The 23,129-nt window shown below is 41.9% G+C and overlaps 1 protein-coding gene across 1 annotated transcript in view; it reads right to left on the bottom strand.

The window, feature by feature from the left end:
* Positions 1–21,707, bottom strand: part of gli1 (GLI family zinc finger 1) — a 55,739-nt gene extending 34,032 nt beyond the window's left edge. Inside the window, exon 1 of the mRNA XM_031740404.2 lies at positions 21,372–21,707. The gene's annotated coding sequence lies outside the window, so the exon portion shown is untranslated. The remainder of the gene's footprint in view (positions 1–21,371) is intronic.
* Between the last annotated feature and the right edge of the window lie 1,422 nt (positions 21,708–23,129).

Raw genomic sequence — 23,129 nt, 5'->3', positions numbered from 1 at the left:
CCATCCAGTGAAATCGTGCCTATATGAAGCACAGTCTCATTGGTGAACCTTTTTCGAATGATGCTAACAGGACTTTATAAAGAAAGAGCATCATTTCAGTAAAGTCAAAAGACTGCAATGTTAAGGGTTTAACCACAGAAACATTTAATTTAAGGTTTTTAATTTTCAGGATTGCATATAAAAAAGTTCAAGCGGGCTTTGCCGATCTGCAAATAAACCCAGTTACACAAGAGCTTTCAAGACTAAACCACTCAACAGTCTAACGTGAAATAAAAATGCTTCTTACAAGTAATCAAATTAAGACATTAACACTGTAAAAGCATTCATTTAGCTTAATATATGCTTGTACACACAATTAACCACTTGTTGCGATTAAATAGTTTCATTCAAAATTCTAACAGATTTCTTTATGAATATATACCTTCAAATGGTGCTAGCATATTATGGCTTTTTAAGTCAAGAATCTCAATACCACCAGATGCTCGTGTGTTTACCTTTAGTTTTAGGATATCAGCATCCAGTCACCATAACTGTTTACCGCTCTTTCATCTGTTGTTCCTCAGGGAGAGTCAACTCCTAACTGCCTCTCTGTCTCTCCTTCCTCCTCTCTCCACTAACCACGGCCCTCCTTTTGGAGTGTTTGTTAGGAAATCCTGAACAAACCGTGGCTGTTTGTTCTCTCTTTGTCAAAGACAGGTTTTTATAGACTTCTACTATTGACAATCGTGTGACTCCTGTTGGCCTCACACAAGCTGGATAACACTGTGCAAATAGGTATATGTACACACACATTCACAATCTGCCCAAAACACACTCAAAACTGTGTCCGAATCACCCAGAGGTCTTTGCTGGTGGCAAGAGGAGATCAATTAGAAAGGGAAGGATTTATATCGATATGCATATACTGCTGAGTTGGAATCATCCTCAAGCAAGAAAATCAAACAGCTTAATGCTGCAGTTTAAGTTTAAGGGACCTCTTACATTTTATTTGAACAATATCTGCTGACCGGTATCAACAGCCAGTACTGGCCTGTCACAGACATATATCAGTATGTATATCTGACATGTTCCAACTTGAAAACTCTTTACTGACAGAACTTGAAGCAGTAATCGTGTTATCGCGTTGTGTCAAGTAGAGCAGCTCCGGGGAGCTAACTTGTGAAATACAAGGCTAGAGAGTTAATAAACAATACATTTATCATTTTTCCTTTTCAATAGGGCTTTGGAGTTGACGTCACGCCGCGGAGCGCGGCGCCATTTTCGGGGTCTACGAATCAAAAGAGACACAGTGTTGGAACGACGTCGACGACAAGAATCATGCTTAAAAGCAGCTCCAAAGAAAACGGACGGTATAGAGACCGATTGCGTCCAGAGGCGAGCAGCAGCGGTACTTGCAGAAAATTGCGTGCATTGGAAATGTGGACCCGTATGAAACACTGCCGTGGGTAGAAACCCTGAAGAGCAACCGCTATAGCCTGACATATTTTCGTACCTTATCTGTGGAGTCAGCGGCGTACAAGTTGTCATTCAAACAAAGGTAAGTCAGCTCAAGTACTGCGTGTGAAATGCGTTTGATTTCCTGCAAACATTCAGATTAGTGCAGCATAAATTCATTCATGAGGGAAATTACAGTGAGAACATGTGGAGGCTGTTAGGTGGATAACATAGTGAGTTCAGTGCATTGATGTGACATTGTCCTGAAGGACTTAGTTATTCTTTATGGTTAAAGAAATTGCACTGATTTATTCATATTTATTATAAATAATTCTAATTATAGATCTTGCTTCAATATTTGTATCTTGTGTCACTAAAAATACATTTTATTTTAGTTTTATACATTGATTAATAACCTGCAGAATCTCCTTATCATATTAAGTGATTCATAACTGTCACTTTATGCTTTCTCCATCTCTAAAGTGATTACATCCTTGCATTACATACTTTAGGTTCATTTTCTGCAGGCAGGTTTCTGACAGAGAACAGGCAGATTTACCCTATAACATGCAGCGTTCTATAGATGGACACATAAAGAAATGAAAAATTACATGTATGTGCTAACTTTCTAAACACTTTGTTACATTTATGATAAAGTAGATAAAACACATTTATGTCGGCCTTGGCTCATAGTTCTTGTCTTTAATTGAACTTTGTCTGTGTGTGTTTCAGGTCCTGCACTCTCAAAGACTGAATGAACAGCATTGCAGCCATGGGTCACTGTGAGCATCACAGGGAAGGTTGAAGCCGCCCACTGCACCTGCACGGCCGGAGTCGTGGAGACCTGCACCCATGTCGCTGCTCTTCTGTTTAATCTAGAAGCAACAGTGTTGATCCGTGGCACAAGGCCTGTTACAGATGAACCTGCATACTGGGTTTTGCTGGGTTATGTGACCAAGATACAGTCAGAGGTTGGCCATAAGATAGACTTCTCCTCTTCAGCTGCCCAAAAAAGGCTCTTGATCAAAACATAAACAGACCATCCGTAGTGAAAGGTAAAAGGAGCCGTCCTCAAAAAGAAAAATCCCACCTGCTACTGTGGAGGAGTTGTCACCGCTATAATGCCATAATGTTTTGTCTAGGGGTCTAGATTTATGCCTGAAGTGCACTGCCATGTAAATAATTTGCATTTACTGAATATGTACTGACTGAGTACCACTGTTCAAAAATTGAATAAAGAAACAAACTAATTTTGCCTCTTTTTTTATTATTAAACCACTTTATAGAACATCACATCAGTTACAGTGTAGAATCCATGTCATTTATAGTTTATAAAAGACAAAATGTTTACATAAAATCATGACAGTGTTTACATGATATCACCCACTACTAACATTATTTACTGTATCTTTTGAAAAAAACAACCCACTATTTATACAGCAAAAGACTTAAGAATATTTAACAGGAGCAAGTTTCATTTTCCCTGGTTTTACTACAACACTGTTCAACAAACGCAGCAAACCTTCACCATCTTATCCAGAAGGGTCACCTCTTCACCCTCACATGGAAGAAGTAATCTGATTGGCATGGTGGTATGTTTGAAGCAGGTCCGTTATGTAGCGCTGGAACCCAGTCACGATGTGTTTCATCCATTTCATAGGCTGGTTTGTTGCAATAATGCCAAATAATTAGCAACTCTATAAATAGAAGGTAGTTCTGCAAAATCACTCAGTAGGATGTTTGTACTAATTTGCTATGACCTCAAAGCGCATCTAAAATAAAACTAATAGGCTATAAAGAGTGATATGAACATATTTAGAACTTACCGAATGAAAATGTCTGGAGCACCAACAGATATTTGGAGATGGAAGAGAGCTGGATATCAGCTCGTCTCACAGCTGCTATCCAGGCTAGACGCCTTTGTTTGGTAACATCGATACACGAGCTGCTTCATGTTGCTTCCAGGTTGGGAAAGAATGAAAAGATAAACCCTTTTCAAGCTTATTCTCTTGCCGGTCGTGCGATCGAACATTGCAGCCGACCACACAGCAAATACGAACCATGGCTGTTGTGTGTGCCTTCGCTCCCTTTTCACTTGCTAGACCCCGAAAATGGCGGATCGGGCCAAAATCCTTTCCACGCCCACCCCTGTGACATCACGCTCCAAAGCCCTATAACACAAACATGCTGTTTGCAGTGGACTTGTGCTTCTGCGGTAAATCGACACCGCAAGTATGTCAAACCATGACCAACGCCACCAGCAAAAGGTGGCCCATTCAGTATTGTCATTTCCTCCTATACATTTCTTCGTCTTCTGGATGAACTGAGGAGAGAAACTCTACAAACAACTACTGGTTTCGTGACACAGCTGCAGAGCAAAGGAGGCAAACGACACACACGTTTAAATGCTCGCAACAGTGTTGGAAACTTGCATAGAGGCTCTGCATAGATTCAACGCAGAAGTCTAAAATAAGCTTAAAAGTATGTACTGGTATCAGCCCTGAAACTGCAGTATGGGTCTGGCCTAACGTGGATACGTGATATATGGGGCTCGTGCAATAATGCAAATACTTGGGGTAATTTAGGTGTAAAGCTTTTACTACGGACAAGGCTGCCCATATACGAGAAGACGTAAAGCACATTTTAGTTATGCTCTATTACAAAATTCTTCGTTGATTCCAATAAATTACATAGTTACATTTAATTTTGACATTTTATTTGGAAATACCAACGGCAGTCAACGGGGGGAATGATGCAGATACCTGACGTCCACCTCCCTGGAAATGTAACTACATGTCAGGTCAACGCAGACCGCGACTATTATGATACTTCCTGTGCATTACCAAGTGCTTTTCCGCCACAGTTTGTTCATTTTAACTGTGAGAGAATAACAATCATCGCCTCGATATAAGGAGTAATAATCAAAGTCTCAATATAATAACTCACAAATTACAGAGTTGCTGAAACTATTGGAATGGACATGAGGGAATGTACAAAGATGGTGAAAAATAGAGAGAGAAAATATGTTTACCCCTGAAAAAGACTGACGACAACAAAGAGTGGGGAACCAGGAGGGAAAAAAGTCCCCGTACTTTGTTTCTATCTGCTGGCACTACATAAAACACCGGGACACAACCACACGGTAATTAACACATAATGCAGCAGCACAAGCATCAATGCCAGCAGCTCACTTACATAGGTTACATCAGCTATGTCTAAATCAGCTATGTTAGACAGGCTAAAATCTTTGCAATGACTAACATTAGGCTTAAGCCAAAATAATGTAACTAACATGATACCTTGCGGTTGCATTGGTAGGCTTTAAATTCCAGCCTGTGTCCTGTCAACAAAATAAAATGTTACCATTTTAAATAAATGGCCTGCCACTGAGTACCTCTACTGGTATTGGTACTGATCACTAAATTTCTGGTATCGTGACATCTCTAATTGACCTTAATGAAACACAGCGACAGTGACCTGTCACCACTGCCATCAACAACAAGACGTCAAGTATGAATCCAGTTAAATCAAACGGCAGCGAGAAGGACTCTCCAGATTCTTTTACTGTGACTCAGAGCAAAAAGAAAGCTGAAAAAAGGGATCACGCAAGCGACTGAGAGAAAGAGAGAGAGTGAGAAAGAGGCTGACAAAAACACACTGGGAGTAAAGCAGAGCTTCTGTGTCAATGGGGGAGATCATGGATGCCAGCAGGGGTCTCAGTCTTCAGCACAATAGACCCCCAACTGAGCCAAGACCCTTAATACCCATACTCCCATTTCACACATCTTTGCAAAGCACCCATATAACCCGCATCCATCCCCCCCCCCCCGGCCTACATGCTCTGGCAGCTTGGAGACAATGGCGTGAAACTCCAAGTGGTGCAGCAAGGGGGCCGTCAGGGGGACTCATACATGAGCCATCAGGACACCTTGTCTTTGTGTATTGTAAGATAATAGCAACATCTCAGGAAAACCAGTAGAAGCTTCCTCTGTCCTGGAGTGAGCTGTTAAGAATGACCGGGGCATCAAGTGTCAGTGATAAATGGATCATTATCATCTGATCTAAGGTGAAGTGTGGACCTCATAATGAGTCTGTGTTAAGATCACAGCTGCCATTGAGAGCCTGTTGTGCTGCCACTTAAATGACTGCTGCGACTGCTTGGTGACAATCAGCATTGGGAGATTCTTCTGGGATACAGTTGGTTTTGTACTGAAAGTCAATCTGGAATAAAAATGTCCTCACTGTCCACCTGCCAGAGCATAATTTGTTTGTTTTTTTCCTGTCCAAAAAACATGTAAAAATCTCACATTGACTGCAGACAAACATCTTAAAATCTTTTGGGTGTGATCGGGTCAGCGTAACGAAAGAAACATGCAAATATTTCTCTTATGCAAAAAGAAAACATGTTGAAAAAACTAATCGTTGGGAGTGGGGAGGAAAAATATACCTCAACATCCTGGGCAGTTCCAAGGGAATTCTGGCTCAGACCCAAACGCTGGAAACAGGGTGAAGAAGGCCAGGCTTTGTGGAGTAATGTAGCAGGGAGCACACTGAGGGGCCTTAACTAACTAAGAAATGATTTACTTTGGCAAAAATTTGAGTTTTTGCAAAAAAAAAAAAAAAAAAGTGGGATTTTTTCTTTGCATCAAGCTTTTAGCACATCTTCGGAAAATAAAAATGTCTGTGTGCACATTTCATTTTCCCACCTAATTCCCAAAAACGAATCCCTTGGCAAGTCATTATTTGCTTTTTGCTGTTAAGAAAGCTCCCTGCATCTGGACCACTTGGGCATTATCCGGGTGACAAACTTTAGTCACGACCTAGCTTAGCTCCACTAGCCTCTCAACTCGGCTACTGCCCTCCACTCAAGTAGACCCCCTCCTCCATTTACAAGGCCCTTCAGTAGTCGGCCGGTTGCTAGACAATGTGCTTGGTTATGTGGGTTATGTAAAGACCCTCCTGCACACAAAAGCCAATGTGGGCGCCTGTTATGTGCAGCTCTTCAGAGCCCCGGGTCAGTTAGCAGAAGAGTTCTGGCACTAACACTCCAAGTTAAAAACGTTTGCTCTTCAGTGTGTTTATGGAGAGGAGACGAGAGGAGGATCAGTCAAATATCTTCTTCTTAGTAGTTTCACTTCCTGTTAACTTCCAAACCCCCATGGGCTGAGGTTAAAACAACCCCCTTCTTGACTTCTGGGTGTATTAGTTTGTGTTAGTAAAGGTGAACGTGTGAAAGTATGTGCGCATATATGCATGCATCTTTATATATACATTGGGATTATGCAGCTCTGCTTCTTGCTTATCTCACAGAAACACAATATTTTTGCATCATTTCCTCTAAATTAGCCATTATCAAATATCCAATTCCTTACACACTCAAGATGCTACCAAGTAGAACTAGTAGAAAAAAATGTCTTCACAGTGTTAAAACTAAACTTTAGTTACTTTTATAGAAATATCGCAGAGCACTTTCCCTTGATCAGACATATTGACAGTTTCTTAAGATTTCCATCATAGCACAAGTCTGTAACAGCATATAGTAAAACGCAACCAGAGCTCCATGGCATTAACTGTGAATATCTGAAGCCATTTTCACAAGTTAACCTCAGACCATTTTTTCAGAGTTCTAAAATTTTGCACCAAACAGCATTTTCACTCCCTAAACCACCGTTCAGGCCGGCATAGAGAGTGCATATCGGAGCTGTGTGTACTAAGGAGGTGGTCAGTAAAAGATGCTTTACTGTCCGATCTTACTGGGGCAGACATTTGCCTTCACATGCAGCTCTGTCAGGAGACATCCAGATAATTTTGAGGCTGCAGCGCACGCATTAAAACAGCTTTGGCCCAGTCACAGAGACCCGGGGACCCACTGCCAACTACCACTTGCTAAGGAAAAATGTGTATCGCCCGACCATTTGGTGGGTGCTTGCTGACTATGGCCGGCAGTCACTGGGTACAAAGAAAGTGCTGCACTAAAAAACTTGTTGCAACTAGCCACTAGCAGATTGCCACGGTAACCAACAGTTTGGCTGGACGGTGATTCATCAACCACTTGACAAGTGGTAGTGAAACTCAAGAGTGTGACACAAATGTTTGTGTTGCACTTTTTCTAGGTTTCGCTACAAATCAGGCAGCTGTTTGCAAGAGTTTGCAGACAAGTCGTTATCTTCCATGAAAACTACGTGCAATCGTGGAAATCTGCTAGCAATCAAAGCGATCACAAGTAGCTTTTTGGTGCAGCACCATCATTGCAACCCATTTCCAGCCAACATAAAGAATTCTCAGCAACCACTCGCCACTACAGACAGCACATGTATGAAGGAAAAAGTGTAACAAAGGGGGAAAAAATCAGTGCAATATTGGACCATATAAAACTATCAGCAAAAAGCTTTTACATTTAAATAAAAGCATAAGGAAAGAGAAAATCCACTTCCAGTTAGATGAAACCACAGATTTTACATCAACAAGGCCTCAACTTTCAGCTGCCTGTGGTTCTCTTATGTTCCCATTTAGCTATAACATATTACATTAAAATGTTTAATTCCATACTAGTAAATATAAATTACTTACAGTGTTGGTTTTTCACTTGGAGTGTTTATGATAATGCGCTCGTGTCAGCGACTTTATTCTGGATTAGTCTGTGAAAGGAAGCACAGCATCTGTCGGTGCACAAAGGTGACAACAGACAGCGAGAGCCCTCCAGGCAGTGACACGGTGGTAAGCCACACACCTCAGACACACCACAAGTCTTCTCTGATGGCCAACCAGCAGGGGCAGAAGTACTGAGGCAAAGTGCAACGCTATGTATGTGTTCAGCACAGAGACACACGGTTTTGCTTACACAGTTATACACATATATCGAATTGATGTTTGCACACCACAGTGTCTCCTAACATACTGCCAGTAAGTGATCAGACATGAAGTGGAACCACATAAAGATGCCAAAAGCCTGACTGTGTGAAATTACAGAACTGAACACTTTGGTTTGAGGGAAAACCACAGAATTCGTTTACAGAATAAAAAAATAAAAAAGAGCGAATAAAATATGACCGAGGACATTTGTTAATGTGACAACTTGTTTTTCAGTAGAATATCGTGTTAGTCACACTCCCAAAAACAAAAAAGAAATATTAAAGCTTAAATAAATATTCTTATGATTGACTCTTGGTTTGCATCATGTAAAAGTAACAACGGTGGCTCAAGAATCTTCAGTGTGCATGTTTACTGTGTTTCTGTCTTGTAAACAGTAAATCAATATTTTGTGGGAGTCAGCAGACAAACAGGCATAACTGAAGATGCCAGCTTGGGCTTTAGGAAGTTTAAAAATATTAACTCATTACTTGGAGTTTGTGAGCATAAAATCTTTATCTTATTCCGAGGGATTACCAGTTACACGCTAATAAAGAGGCCTGTGTGTAAGTTGTGTATACATACCGTTTATTTTCCATTGCAACAAGAGACAGTAAATGTTTTACAGTCTTTTAAATTTCAGACACTTTTTTCCGCTGCTCTCCCACAAATAAAACTTACAAAGACAAAGTGTGTTTAGGCAACCTGAGATGAACCTGGACTGCAGTGAACTCCTTCTAATTGAAATTTCCATCATGTCCTAGACAGTCACCTCCACCCACAGAGAAAGCGCCCGTATCTCTGAAACATCTAAACACACACTTGCACAAGGAGACGACCAGAGACACACACACGTATAGGCGCTTACATGCGCGCGCTCTCACTCTGACACCCCATTGCCCTCACACAAACTCAGTCTGACAAGCTGGAGCATGTGTGACCGAGCACGCTGGCTGGAAACAGACATCTCTGTGCCCCGAGGCTCGGCTCTATCCCACAGGAAGCTGGAGTGTGAGCTGGGACACACAAGACGAGGGAAGGAGGAAGACGGGGAGCAGCCGCAAGGATTCGGCTCACCATTTACTGGAACATGTCGGTTCTTTTGTAATTATAACACTGATTTGTTGGGGTGAGTTGTTAAGTAACTTGATTGTGATTGCAAGGAACTGAGGTACAAGATGAAAACAAGAAGTGCTGCATTACTTTGAAGCAAATCTTTGAGGGATGAAAAAAATCTGATCTGAAATGAGGGTAGAAAAGTGGACCCATCCAGGATTTCAAGAAATTTTTGAGAAAAGGTTAAGCTGAATTACTCTGACACAGTGAAGAGGTCATAGTTTTACTTTAGCTGTTTTCTGTATTTGTTCTCTTTCCAGTGTTAAAACCACAGATTCCTAACTGTAACCCCGTTTCCAAGTAAACAAAGTCTCTTTTGCGTTTCGATTTATTTTTTTCAGTCAGAGAAGGTTGCCCCACACTTACAAATAAAGATCTGTGATTTGAGATATTAGTGACTGAGCATATAAGAGAGCATTTAAAGTCACAACCTGTGACTTTGTTGACCACAAAATAATAAATATCCCTAAAAGATGGCAGCTGCAAAGAGTGTTGTCCCATCATCACCAGCTCAATTCCCATTTCTCCGGTTTTCTAGAATTGTTTTGACCTGTTGATTTCAGTACAATTCAGCCATTGTTAAATGTTTATTCTGGTTATTAGGCAACAATTTGGTATTTTGAAAGGGGAAGGAGCATATTCTCGCGCCTAAAAATAAAAAGTCAAGCTTACAAGCAACACAATGCACCTTTGCTGGATTATACAAATGTCAAATCTTAAGGGATAAATCTCAATGGATAAATCTCAGATTTATCCCTTGTCCTCTCAGCAGCTGCTATACAGAGTACTTTCACGAAGGCTCACTTGTTGTTGAATGAAATGTTTCACACAAAGCTCAGGAGTTCAAAGTCTGCACTGATCGACTCTTAGCATCTGATAAAAGCCCAACAGTGCACCCAAAAGTTCACCTAATCACCAACAACTTCCTTCCTTGCACAACATCCACATCTGGGACCCTTCGCCCACTCTGTAAGCCCAGTAAGCCCAGGCATGTGCACACGGCACCTAACATTCGCACATAGACAAACCGAACGCACAAGTGCTCGCCACATTTCTGCTGCACAGCTGCGTGAGAAGACAAGAGTCGATAAATAATGCCTTTGAATGGGATCCTGTGGGTTTTTGCTGTTTGAAACTTTGAACATCCACCGACTGTTCCCTACAGCATAACAAATTTCCCTTCGTATCCCAAATGAAATGCTGCCCTTACGACACCGAGAACACACAGACGAGCGTGCATCTGTCGGTCTGTCAGCTGGCCCGTGCTTTAAACGGAGTACAGGTGCCAGCAAATAAGGGCCAATAAACGGGCTCCAGCAGAACAACTGCCTGACCTGTCCTGAATAGAAATGACAAAGCAAAAGGTTTAACTGCAGCAGACGGGAAAGTCCAACAAAGTCACAGCCTGCTGCTGCTTAGTCATCAGATTAGGACTGCAGTGAGAGTGCACGGTAATATGTTAATTCAGAGATGTTCTTTATCAGATTATAAAGAAAAGGGATTAGAGGATCAGCACAGACTGTAAACTACGTGGAACTATGCTTTATACACAACTTATCTAAACCTTAATCAAAATAACAGAAGAGGAAACGTTCATGTTCTGAATCTTATAGAAGCTAATCTTATATATGATAATCTTATAAGCCCAGTAAAGCAAAATGCATCCAAATGATTACGCTCAAATGTCAGGTGTGCGCTCCACTTTCATCTTACTACAAGAGCATTTACTTTAATGAGGACTATTAAAGAAACATCTTTAATAAAACTGTCAGTGTTAAAACTCTACAAGGGTGTTATCTTCAGAGTAACCCAGCCTTTATTTAAAAATTGATTTTACTAGTAACGTCATAAGAAGAAAAAAGCATGTCTGTGTAAGCAAATTTATCTAGAAAAGAGGATTTAAAATGCGCGCACACACAGACACATTGTGATGTGCACAAAGATATCTGGAAAAAAAGATCTAAACACCTTGGCAGTATTTTTCATTCATTCTGTATGGAAGGGGGCTGCAGTGTTTCACAGCATGCACTGGGTGAAAAGCTGGGAACCACAGGTTGCCAGACTATCACAGTGAGAATCCACAGCGTTGTACGTGGGGTGAGAACAGAAAAGTGAGCGTGGATCCCTGTTGACCCTCTGTGTATTCATCTGAGCCCGGTCCCATAAGCCCGGCATAAATGCCCAGCATGGTACTGCGATTCCCCCCGCAGCCCAAAGACCAAGAAGCGCAGTCTCACAGCCTCTTCCTTTCACTGTACCCTGCCCTCTCTCTGCCTCTGCCCAACAATGACAGAAAGACAGTGTCTCACCCCCACCAGCTACTCTTCCGTTGTCTCACGCTCTCCTCAAACTTCTGCTAGCAGGTGCAATACTGTGGCAGCTCCGTCCCACAGGCTAACCCCACTGCACCACCCCTCTGGCATAAAGACAGTGAAAGGACATTGATGAGGACAAGAAGGGGAGGATGAGAGGACAACAGCTACAGACCTGAAAAAACAACAGCTGCGACAGTCACATTGTCATTCCAACATTTGTTTCACGCTGAGTGCAGCGGCAGGTCAGTTCACGGCATGGGAAGCCCGGGACTGCACAATTTGCATCCTGAGCTCCAGAAATATCAAATATAGTATATCAAATGAGAACAGCAGACAAAAAGTAGTCGTAGCGTTTAATGGTTTGTTTTTATTGTTTTTAAGTTGTGGTTTACCTTTTCTGTAATTACACTCAAATTTACATTCCACCTTAACAGCAGCTCTCCTCAGGAGATGATGTGAAACCACAGGCATCACACCTGCATCCATCCAGTCACAACATGTAGGTGTGCCATCTACTCCAGGTCCTCTCCAAGAAAAATGGCCTGCAGGGAGCTTTGTGTGTGGCCAACAACAGTGGCTACTGATGCTCAAGAAACAACAAACTCCACCACAAGATGTAACTTCAGAGCACAGTTTTACTGACAGCTGTGTTGCACCATCACTCGTCTCAAGCTTTACTTTGAAATTTCACAACAACCAGTATGTGAGAAAGTGTTTTCAAAGCACCTTAGAGGGATGAGCTGATGTTTTCTTTCAGACGCGACATTTTTAGTTGGCTTCTTCCATTATTTCATTTGCTCTTTGGGTCAGAGTTTCACTCAGACACGCACACACAGAAAGTGTGCCATATGAAATGGAGATGAAATGCTACTTCAGTCTAATACCTGGTTCTTTTCCCTCCTAATGACTGTATAATCACACCCAGAAGGTTCTGAATAATTAGTCCTAATGGTGTTGATTTTAAACCCACACTCCAGAGCTACAGTGTGAGAACATTTCAAAGAACCCCGAACAGAAAACTAGTGGAGACTTTTGTAATGCCAAAGTTAATGGCTGCCTCACCACTCCTGCCAAGAGCCAATCATCTGCTTCCTAACAAAATATGAGCCAATCGTGTTGCTACAATGACACTTGACACCAGCTGACGTGCGGTGACGGGCAAATCTACTTATTGTGGTAAAGATGTGGGTAAATGTTTCTTGGTCTACTGCAGCCGTTATAGCTGTACTGTTGTGAAACTTGCAACGTAGTGTTGAACTAAAGAGGATAAACGGTTTTTAAACCTTATTTTATGGTAAATTCACCAAACTTTTTGAGCGTTTTCTTTTTTTATGTCTGGCTGGACATGTAAATTAAAGCTATAGCCCCCCTCCCCGTCCACGTTGATAGGTGCGTGATCTTGTTGACTCGGCTGCCTTGAGGTGACGCCAAGATGGCTGCCAAGTAGCAAAACATTCTTCTACAGAGACTTTGGGTTAAGTCATATAAAAGAGGAAATCCCATTAGAGCAAACAATCAAATGACTCTGTAAACAGGGAGTCTGAGAGTCCTTTTTATTATTGTTTTGGTTTTGCGGTTCTCTCTTATTTAGAATCCATTTACTGAGGATATTTATCCATATTTAACTCCAATGTCAGGTATTTATTAAGAGGAAGAACTACAAGTCCTGTAGGCCATTAAATGTTTGTGGAAATGGCACAAAGAGAAATTCCTGCCATTATTTCTGGGACAGCTTACGGTCCAAGCTAAAGTGATTATTGTGACAGGCCTGCTCCACACATTGCTGCAGCACAGCTAACCTTGGGAGGCCTTGTTTCATGTTTCACCACATCCCCTAAAATCATATATGTCTTAAGAGTTCTTCTTTACTGGCTCTCTTTCTATTAGTTATTGGCTACAAGGAAATGAAGGCCGTTCCCGCGTAATTAATGGGCTCAATTACGTAAGTGAGGAGTGGTCTGCAGTTTGCTGTGAGCAGGACCAGATGTCCCACGGGTCCGCTAGTTGAGAAACGCAGTTGTTCTGATCACTTATGGTGGGGTCAGTGCCTGTACCAAGACCTAGCTCGCCCCCACGCACTAACCCAGACCCTCTTTTCTTTCTCTTGTAAATAAAGACTTAATGGTTTACAAGCCCTCAAATAACCGTAATACCTTCAGAGTGAATTAGCTCGCAAAGCAGCCAGACACACAGGCAGAAGAGGTGCCCACATAAGCCTCTCTTTTTTTCAAATGTAGCTTTTTAAAAATGTTTTAACTCAAGTTTAATTCTCTTTCTTAATTTAAAACATTTTAGTTTAGACAACATTTCAAATGTGAAGAGGAAATACTTTTTGATACCACAGCAACATTTTGTTTCTGGCCTTGTATGGTGGCAGTGTGTATATATATGCATCATTAAGCTTGTGAGTGTCAGCACATTATCGTGTTGAAAAAAACCACCAATTTCTATATCTAAAGTTTAGACGTTAGCTGTGCTGCGAGCTGATTTACATGCTCCTGACGTAATCCCCTTGCTGTGCATTCAGTCCTGTGCCGGTGCTGAGGCAGGAAAACCTTTCAAACATTTGTGAAACTGAGCTGGTTTTTCAGCGTAAAAGTAGGACATGACATGAGGAAAAACTCAGTTAGACTGTTTTCCAATTTCACTTTTATTTTAGATTTTTTTTAAAAATATATTAAAAGGTTGAAATGATGCTGGGGGCAGCTTACATCGAGCCCTGGATCACTACAGTGAAAAACACTGCTCGATAGCTGGTTGTTAAGTGAGCCACTCTCGCTCATCTTAAACATCAGGGAATCTATTTGTAGGCTAGATGTGGGCCCGGATCTTTCCCATGCTGAGCAAAACAAACAGTCATTGCTGGCACGAAATACAGAGGAGCCAGAATTATGCCTTATCTGATCCAAGTTCTTAAGCCGAGATGTGAATTGTTTCTGTCATTGCTTTTGTACAAAATACTTGTTGGAGGAAATTGTTTGAAGTGAGGAATTTTTTTAAAGCTTGATTTTTGAAAATAAATCTAGAAAAGCACAAGAGCAGCAAAAATACTGTAATCATTTCTCACTTCTGAAGACTTCGGGGGAAGACTGAAAACAAGAAAGACGTCACTTAAAGCTAGAAATGCCGTCGAACACACTGAAAAACTGCGGTTGCTCAATAAGCTTCAGAAAAATCAGTCCCTGTAGTTCAGTCAGTTAGGGCAGGGCCAGGCACTCAGTCAGCCAGTCAGGACGGTTGAGTTGTAAATGTGTTCCAGCAGGAAAAGCTTCAGAGCAAGGCGAACAGTCTGGAGCCGGCAACTTTCCCCTGCTCCATCTAGCGCACCGCCCTCCCTGCAGCCCACCCAAGAAGCAGCCCATGGGCATAAATTTGAGAGCCTGACTCGCTGCGGATTTAAAACAATCTGCATCTCTCTCCCTCTCTCTCACTCCAACTCCTCCACAGCCACTATGAAATATTTTACTCCTTCACCCTTTACTCTCTTTCTCCCTTCTTTCACTTCCCCCCCAAAAAAGAAAATTCCACTGTTAATGAAAATGGAAAGTTCTTTCTCAGTGTCTGCCAATAATATTGTTTTTCTAAAGGCTTAATTAAGTTTGCAAATATGTAGAAAATCACGGGAAGTGTTTTTTTCTTCTTTGTCTCTACTGTAAAGGAGACAATAACAATGCTTTTTGCTGAAATGAAGTTAATTATGTCTCACAAAACACAATCTTTCAATAGTTTGTTGTTTCCTGATGGGGATTGTTTTCTCAATAGCAACAAAGTAGACTGGTTTCCAGTTATGTTTTATGTCAGCGGACCACAGGGAACATAACTGTAAACAATACTTGATGCTGCAGAAGAAGAAACCCTTCGGTCGCTTCAGTTTAAGGCGTCAGAAACCCGACAAAACAAGCACACGCATCACTTTTGTTAATCATGCGCTGCCGTGCTTTCCAGCTCGAATGGGTTCGGTTTGGTTGCAGATGCTTCTTTTTGTAGGCAGATTTATCATCCTGTTCCTGCTAAGAAAGCAATCAACAGATGTGACTTGTAAATTAAAATGAAGGTGGAGATTTCTGTTTGAATCATCTGTGAGAGTCCAACTTTCCATACGAAGCATGAAGTCTGATCAAAGCGCTCTGCGGACTGAACATCATGTCAGATGTGTTGTAGTAAAAATGAGGCCGTATGACCGCGGGTGAAGTAACCTCTGACCCGCAGCAGATTCGTGTCAGTGTATCACTGGCAGTGTTCCTCGCATTTGGCTCGCAGTGGTAGCTGTGCGTGCGTCACTATACTACGTCCGTGAATGTGGACAGACTTCCTGTTATGGCATCCAATCTGGTTAACGTGGCATTGGCTAGCCACTGTAGCTTCTCACAAATCACACTTGCTGTAGTTAAAGAGCAGCGAGGCAGGAATAGAAATAGACGTAAGAGGCTGAGAAAGAATGAGAAAGTAAGAAAAGACAAGGCAAGGAGACAAGGAGTAAGATTTATTTAGAAAGAAATTGAATATTTGGAAGGGAAGTAACAAAAGAAGACCCACACACACACACAAAGAGAAAGAATCTGCATCTTTCTCTTTGTGGGTCCGACTGACCACACCACTCCTCTCATAAACATGCAGTATAAAGCCACAATGATATGTGGTTTAGGCCATTCATTGTTTTAAATTTGTTTTGTACCCCTATAAACCTGGAACACACTGACACTGAGGTCATTCAGAAAAAAAATGTATACAAATGGGTAAGTAGATCTGTACAATCTGTTTAGCTTCATTTCGAAATGGCAAAGTTGGCACACAAAGTTCTTATCTCTGAGAAATGTGAATAAAACACACAGATGGTCCTCTCACCGTGGCTGGGTATCGGGGGGAACTAACAGAAGTGTTGCAGTAACTGCGAGTATTTTAAAGTAAATACTAGGCCAAAATCTTATCTTGTTATCTTCATAACATTTTCTTAAATCATGCACTTCAATATAAAAAAAAATTTCACTTAAAAAGGTGAAAAATTTCCCATTAACTCTGAAGCACTGACTGTGATGAATGGGAAGCATGTTTATATTGTGCACACTACCGTGTACTGTGATGTGTAATCAAAAAAGGAATGCTGCACTCACCAGTGACGTGTCAAAAAACAAACAAACAAACAACAACAAGAAAACAAAAAACACACTGCTATGGACATCCATGTGCATCTGCATCTCACTGCATGAAAAATGCTGCACACCACGGCACGATTAATCGCATATTTTGTGCTACATATGTGTTTTATACATACAGCAGAGTATATGGTTCAACTGCAGGCTTCCCGAGAACATATGCCAAGCCAGGAATCCTAAGACGTTATCTCATCTTAGATAACAGAGCTGTTCTCCAGAAGACCCATCACAACACACGCAACACGAGTACGCCTCTGCACTTCTTAACTTATCGTCTCACTCTGTCTGCTTCTGTCTCCAAACAAATGGGATTGGAAATGATCGTTCCAGCACATGGAACTGTTGGAAATGTTGCTGCTTCCACATAAAGCGCTAACGAGGAGCGATCTGTCTTCTTGTTGGAGAGGAAGAGAAGAAAGAAGAAAGAAAATTCTAAAGCATGCATCCTGTTGGGGAAGTCAGAGGTCTTTAACAACTCATCGTATCAGGCGTGATATCTCAGGGCAACCCTACACTGCTGAAATCGTAAGGGTAACACCGATGTTTTTCCGTTTTCTATTGGTGGACGTCAGCGAGACGCAGGCAGCGAGGAGGGTGACTATAAGACAACTGTGTTGTAATTACACTGATGATGGCAGCACCCGAATGCATCGTGTCTATGGCAACCTGGTGAAATAATAAACACCGCCTCCTCTTCGCTTTCTGCCATGAGTCACCAGCGGCTGAGAACACACACATTGAAACACACGCGGAAATCGACGCTCACACATACGGGTACATAATCTTGCGAGAGCACAAAAACTCTGTGAATGAACCTGCATGCACACACACACACACATCTGTAAACAACAAGCTCATTACATAGTCACTACTCGCACACAGGAGCTTGATTCGCTTTTACCAATCTGATCGGACGACTGAATATAATCGTTACAAAATTACAACATCAGATTTGGTTTTCTCTTCCTTTCTTTTGTCATCCACAGTCGACCACCATCCCTCAAAGAAACCCCAACCACACGCCCATTGTTGCAAACCGAGTGGGAAATGAGTGTGTATCCATGTGGGTTGTTAGTGCATATAAAGGCTATTCACAGTCTCACCTGGATCCTATTAGCACCAGTTTGATTTCTAATATCGACCACATGAGATGATAGTTAACAGTCGGCCTGCTTTGCTGCTCTTAAACGCACACATGTGCACAAACACATGAATGTATAAAAAACCGCCACCCTAATTCAAAGAAGAAGAAAGGACGCTGGAGAAGGAATCGACCCCACCTTTTACTGCGTGCAGCATGCTTAATATCGCATGCATGCACATATTCCCTCAGGCTCAGTTTTAGGATTTAATGTAAAAAAGAACCAACATTACTCTTAAAGCTGCCTGCTGCGCTCCACTAAAGCAGCAATGTTTCCACACTGGAGCCACTCCTGATTTTTTTTTTAATAAGGAAACAGCTGGACTGCACCTATAAAATTCGATTACGGCTGCCATTAGCAGTTATTCTCATCCCTGATTAATCTGTCAACTGTTTTGGTTGATTACTAGATAAATGTTTCATCTACAAAATGAAAATCAGTTGTGGGATCAGTCTTAACTCACCACTGCGGCTTCAATTTTTCATCATCTCTCCACCAAAGCAATTATATCAATTCCAGCCGACCTCTGTCTCGTTTTTCTACTGCTTTGAACTGATTATCTCTGCAGATTATTATTTTTTTTAATCACCACTAACGCAGTTTGTCTGGTACATCCTCTAGTGGCTGGGAAAGCTCCAAGTGACCACGAACAATGATTTTCTGAATATTTCCCATGACTGCAACATTTCCCCTTTCTATTATGGCTGCCCTTTGGCTAATGTGATTCAAGATTTCTAAGTGTCTAATGCCTTTGCCCTCTGGTGTCAGCCCACTACTTAGTAACAACCACCCTCCCCGCCCCCTCATTCCTCTGCTTCATTTAAGCATCATTTGATGGATTCTAGGAAGAGGGGATCTCACAAAATCCTTTGTGTGAACTGACTGTAGACTTCAGTTTTTTGATGGTGAAAACAGACTTTTGGCATACATGTTTGAGGCTTCTTGTAGTAATATTCAGATTTTTGGGGGCTTAAAGATAACCAAAACTGTCATCACAACCAAAATGTATCCATTCTCAATGAACAAATGCAGATAAATGGTGACACACAAACTCAACTGAAGTTTTCTTGTAGTCTAAACACACAAAGAATCACAACCTGAAGAACCAGCATAAGCCTCAAATACCAGACCCCGTTATCAGAGATCTAATCAAACAGACCACCTCTTCATGAGTCAAAGGAGCACAGTTGGAGTTGAGAAAAGAATAGCAGGGGATAGAGACAGAAAGGACTATCTGTGAGTCTGTGTGTGTCTTTGCTTATGTGTCCTTTGGAGCATCCCATGCCTGTCTACTCTGTTCTCTCTGCAGCCGAAGCCGATCGGCCATGCACTGTGAGCCTACGCGGTTTAGGCCAGGGCCGGCACAGACAGACAGCTGCTATTAAACCCTGATTGTTTCAGGTTCACAGGGTGTGAAAGGGTCTGATTGAGGGGCTGTGATCCCAGTGAGGGTGGTCTTTCTCCCCCCTCTTTCCCTCCACCTCACGTCCCCCCTCTCTGCAAGGTGGGAGGAGGGTATTGGGGAGGAGGAGGATTGTGTGTGTGTGTGTGTGTGTGTGTGTGTGTGTGTGTGTAATGGGGGGGTGTTGTAGGCATCACGTGACACATGTTTCTTGCTGAGCGGACTAAAATGGAATCTGGACAAAAACACAGCACTTGTTGCTGCCTGCTTTTGGTTACATGTGTGTCACATGACCAGTGGCCTTATAATGGCAACATTTAAGGTTGTCCACACCATAAATGCCACAGACAGCTATTTAAAAATTCAAGGTTAGCTATTTCAGTGTCCAAAGTTTTCTTCAAATGTAAAGCAGATGCAACGAATGTCTTTCATTTAAACTGACAAACATTTGTTCCTTTGTTTTTACCAAGATGGAAGCGGTTCGTGCCACCACATCCAATTGTATTCAGCTCGGGAGAGACTTATCACTGCTCTGATATGGCTCTGATAATCCAGCTCAGTCCTCACCTGTGGCTGGCTCTAGGAGGACAGTCGCTTCCTGGATGGTATATTTGTTTAAGAGCATTCCCATTAAGAAGCCTTTTGGTCTTAACACACGTGATAAAGACCAGGGAGGGCGAGGAAGCTCCCCTGCAGAGCTTTTCACATGTGGCCAAAGGACAAGTGCACTTTCTCAGTTTCTCCCCCAGCTCAACCTTGAGTAGAGTGCGAATACTTGTAAAAAGTTGAATCTATGCTGCACAGAATTTCACTGAAATGGAATTGAATAAAATATATCAACGTCGCCTGAGTGCGTGACACAAGAAAAACTGACTTCTGAGCTAAACGCTTCTATCACACTCAGCAGGTATCACACAATGCCTCCAGACCTGCCTATAAACCTTTAAATGTCATTTTATTTCATTGTAATTTTTTTTAATTATTTTTTTTATAATTCTATAATTGTCTTCCACTCACATGTTATTGGAGTGTATATATTGTGTTTGCATCTGTGCTAATACTGTTAAGGGAGGTTGTGAGTTTGTATGCCTAGCACTTCTCACTGTCACTTTGGAATAAATACGTGTTTGGCTCTCCCATTGAGTCCAGTGTTGACGCTCTTCAGTCCAGGGTCACTACATGAAGTCCAGCAGCCTAATCTTCCCACATTAGCAGCTACAGTGGCCTCTCGCAGAGATAATTAGATTAGAATCCATAATCTATCTCAGATTAACAACAGATTATGGTTATTCAATTCAAATCCCTTTTTTCCCCAGAAGAAAGACAGAAGTGAAAGTCAGTTAATAAGAGACCTACAGGAGCTTTTTGTCCTCACACAGTGACGGTGTTGTTTTGTGGGTGCCCTTGCAGGACCTCACATTTGGAGCAGACACTGGCACCTCAACTATTTCAGGTTACAAGAAACAGCTGTTCTCGGGTGGCCTTGCCGCCCTCCTCAGTGCCGGATGAGTGTATACCGTGCAGGCGGTCAGACCTCTCATGGAAGAACTTCTCCAGGAGATGAACGCACAACTTTAAAATGTCACGTCCAAACTCTGAGCCACTCCGTGCATCTCCACAAATGGGCAGAAAAAGGCAGAAGAAACTATTTGCAAGTGAAGATGGGCCAATGCTGAACTCGGTTTTGGTTGATATACAGAGATATTAAACAGGTCCAATACTGAAATTTGGAGTGGACAAACTGTAAACTTTAAAAGTATAGAACCGCAATTAGGTAAAAGTAACGCAGCATCTGCTAAATAACCATTAGTGACACAACTGAAATTTCTTTTCTCACTTTAAAAAAAGTTTCAAGTACTTAAACTCAACTTTCGGAGGATGAACAATCTTCAGCCTGGTAACATTGACCAGTAATCGGCTGTGATTTGAGGAGCGAGCATGAATGAGCGGCACTGCTTACCTCAGGTTAATGCAGGGACATTCAGCATGAAACTTTCTGACTCGGTTCCCAGAGTCCTTGGAAGAGCGCTGAGGATCCAAGGACCGTGAAAGTAAGTCTGAGTTTCCAGTAAAGCCTCGCGTCTCTCCTTTTTTCTCTCTACTTTCTGCCAAGCGCGCTCGGATGGAGATAAGTGAATTGTTCACAGAAACCGACACATTGTCCTCCTTCAGGAGCGCTTTTCCATAGTTTGGTTCTTCAGAGCCGCTTTACGTAAACGGTGACAAAATTAAACCCCATGTTCGGCTATGGAGTCCCGCAAAGCACCCTGGAGTCGGCTGCACAGCCAATGCGGGAATGTGCACCCCCTTCCCCCCTCGCTCCCTCCCTCCCTTTCTCCCTCCCTTTCTCCACAGTCTGTGGACCACCCCGAAACAGGAAGTTCACTTTTTGTTTTTCTTAAAAAAAAAGGACCACGCTGTTTCAGCCTTCCCTTCAAAGTTAACATGCGCACCAGAATACCCAACGAAACCGAGAGATGGTCCATTTCTCACCCCATTCCTTCTGAAAAAGGCAGATTTCGTTTACAGCAATAAAGGTGGTTATGTAAAGACATTACAGCATGCGCATGTTTATTAAATACATGTATGGACATGGCTGTGTCTATATAAAGTGCGCTCCTATCTAGTAATTGGGATAATCTTTCTATAAATGTTTGTGTTTACTTTACTGGTGTAACTTCATAGCAGCTTCTCGGACAGCGTGTGTGGCTGGCTTCGTGTGGGGATGCTGCAGATTGCTGCGCCTTGCCAGTAAAGGCCAAAACCTGGACTGGAGTCCAGTCTACTGGGAGCAGGAACAGGTCCACGTCCTTTCATTACTGTTCACTAAGAAAATCTGGAGGACATTAGAAACACAAATAAGCAAAGATTATTATGTCGGGGATATGCAAAAAGAGGCACACATGCGTTAAAATACGGAGTTTTTTTTTGCGCATATTCTTTTTTATCCATGCAAGTTATGGGCACAAAAATTGGCACAACTTTGGCAGGTCCTGGAGTCATTTAGTGTCAGCTGGTTCCTGGTCAGAGGTACAATAACATTACTCATCTCTGAGCGGGTCTTTTTATTTAGTCATTCTCGCCACAAACACACACACAGTTCTGTGATCTCATTCAGCAGCAGCAGTAGCATTTTGGTAACATACATATGCAGGCAGATGTTGGGATATTTTTTCTCTTAAAATGTTGCTACTTTGCTCATTTACACATTGTGTTGTTTCGTCTTGTTGTTTTCAGTCTGGATTAATGGATGAGAGAAACATGATTCCTAAATGTCTCCTCCAAAAAAGATGAGGGATTAGTGCATTCATGACATAAAAGGTTAGAAAAAAGAAAACCTACAATGCGGTTTTAAAAAGTCCAGGAGCTGATCGGTTAACTTCTTACCAGGTGACCAGGTGAGACGTGCACATGTATGTAGGTTACTTTCACAAGCAAAAGGCAGAGAAGTAGCCCTGTATGAGAAAGAATAACTATTTAAGAGCTTCACTGCATTAGGATACTCTTGCATATGTTGAATTGTCAGCTGGTGCCTGATTTTTGTATTTTCCTGTCAGTAAATGAAACAATTTCCACCATGAGCTCATATACAAAAATTAATCATAATGCGCAAAATTTAGTGTGTCCCCCATCGATGTTCAACTGAAACCCCACCAATTCTTCTGGTAATCTAATTCCTTTATTTATTTTAACTTTATGTGCCTTTATTACACAAAGT

The sequence above is a fragment of the Oreochromis aureus genome, linkage group 5, assembly GCF_013358895.1.
Source record: "Oreochromis aureus strain Israel breed Guangdong linkage group 5, ZZ_aureus, whole genome shotgun sequence".
Taxonomy (NCBI): Eukaryota; Metazoa; Chordata; class Actinopteri; order Cichliformes; family Cichlidae; genus Oreochromis; species Oreochromis aureus.
The sequence above is the reverse complement of the archived record's forward strand: the minus strand, read 5'-3'. Positions and strand labels throughout refer to the sequence as shown.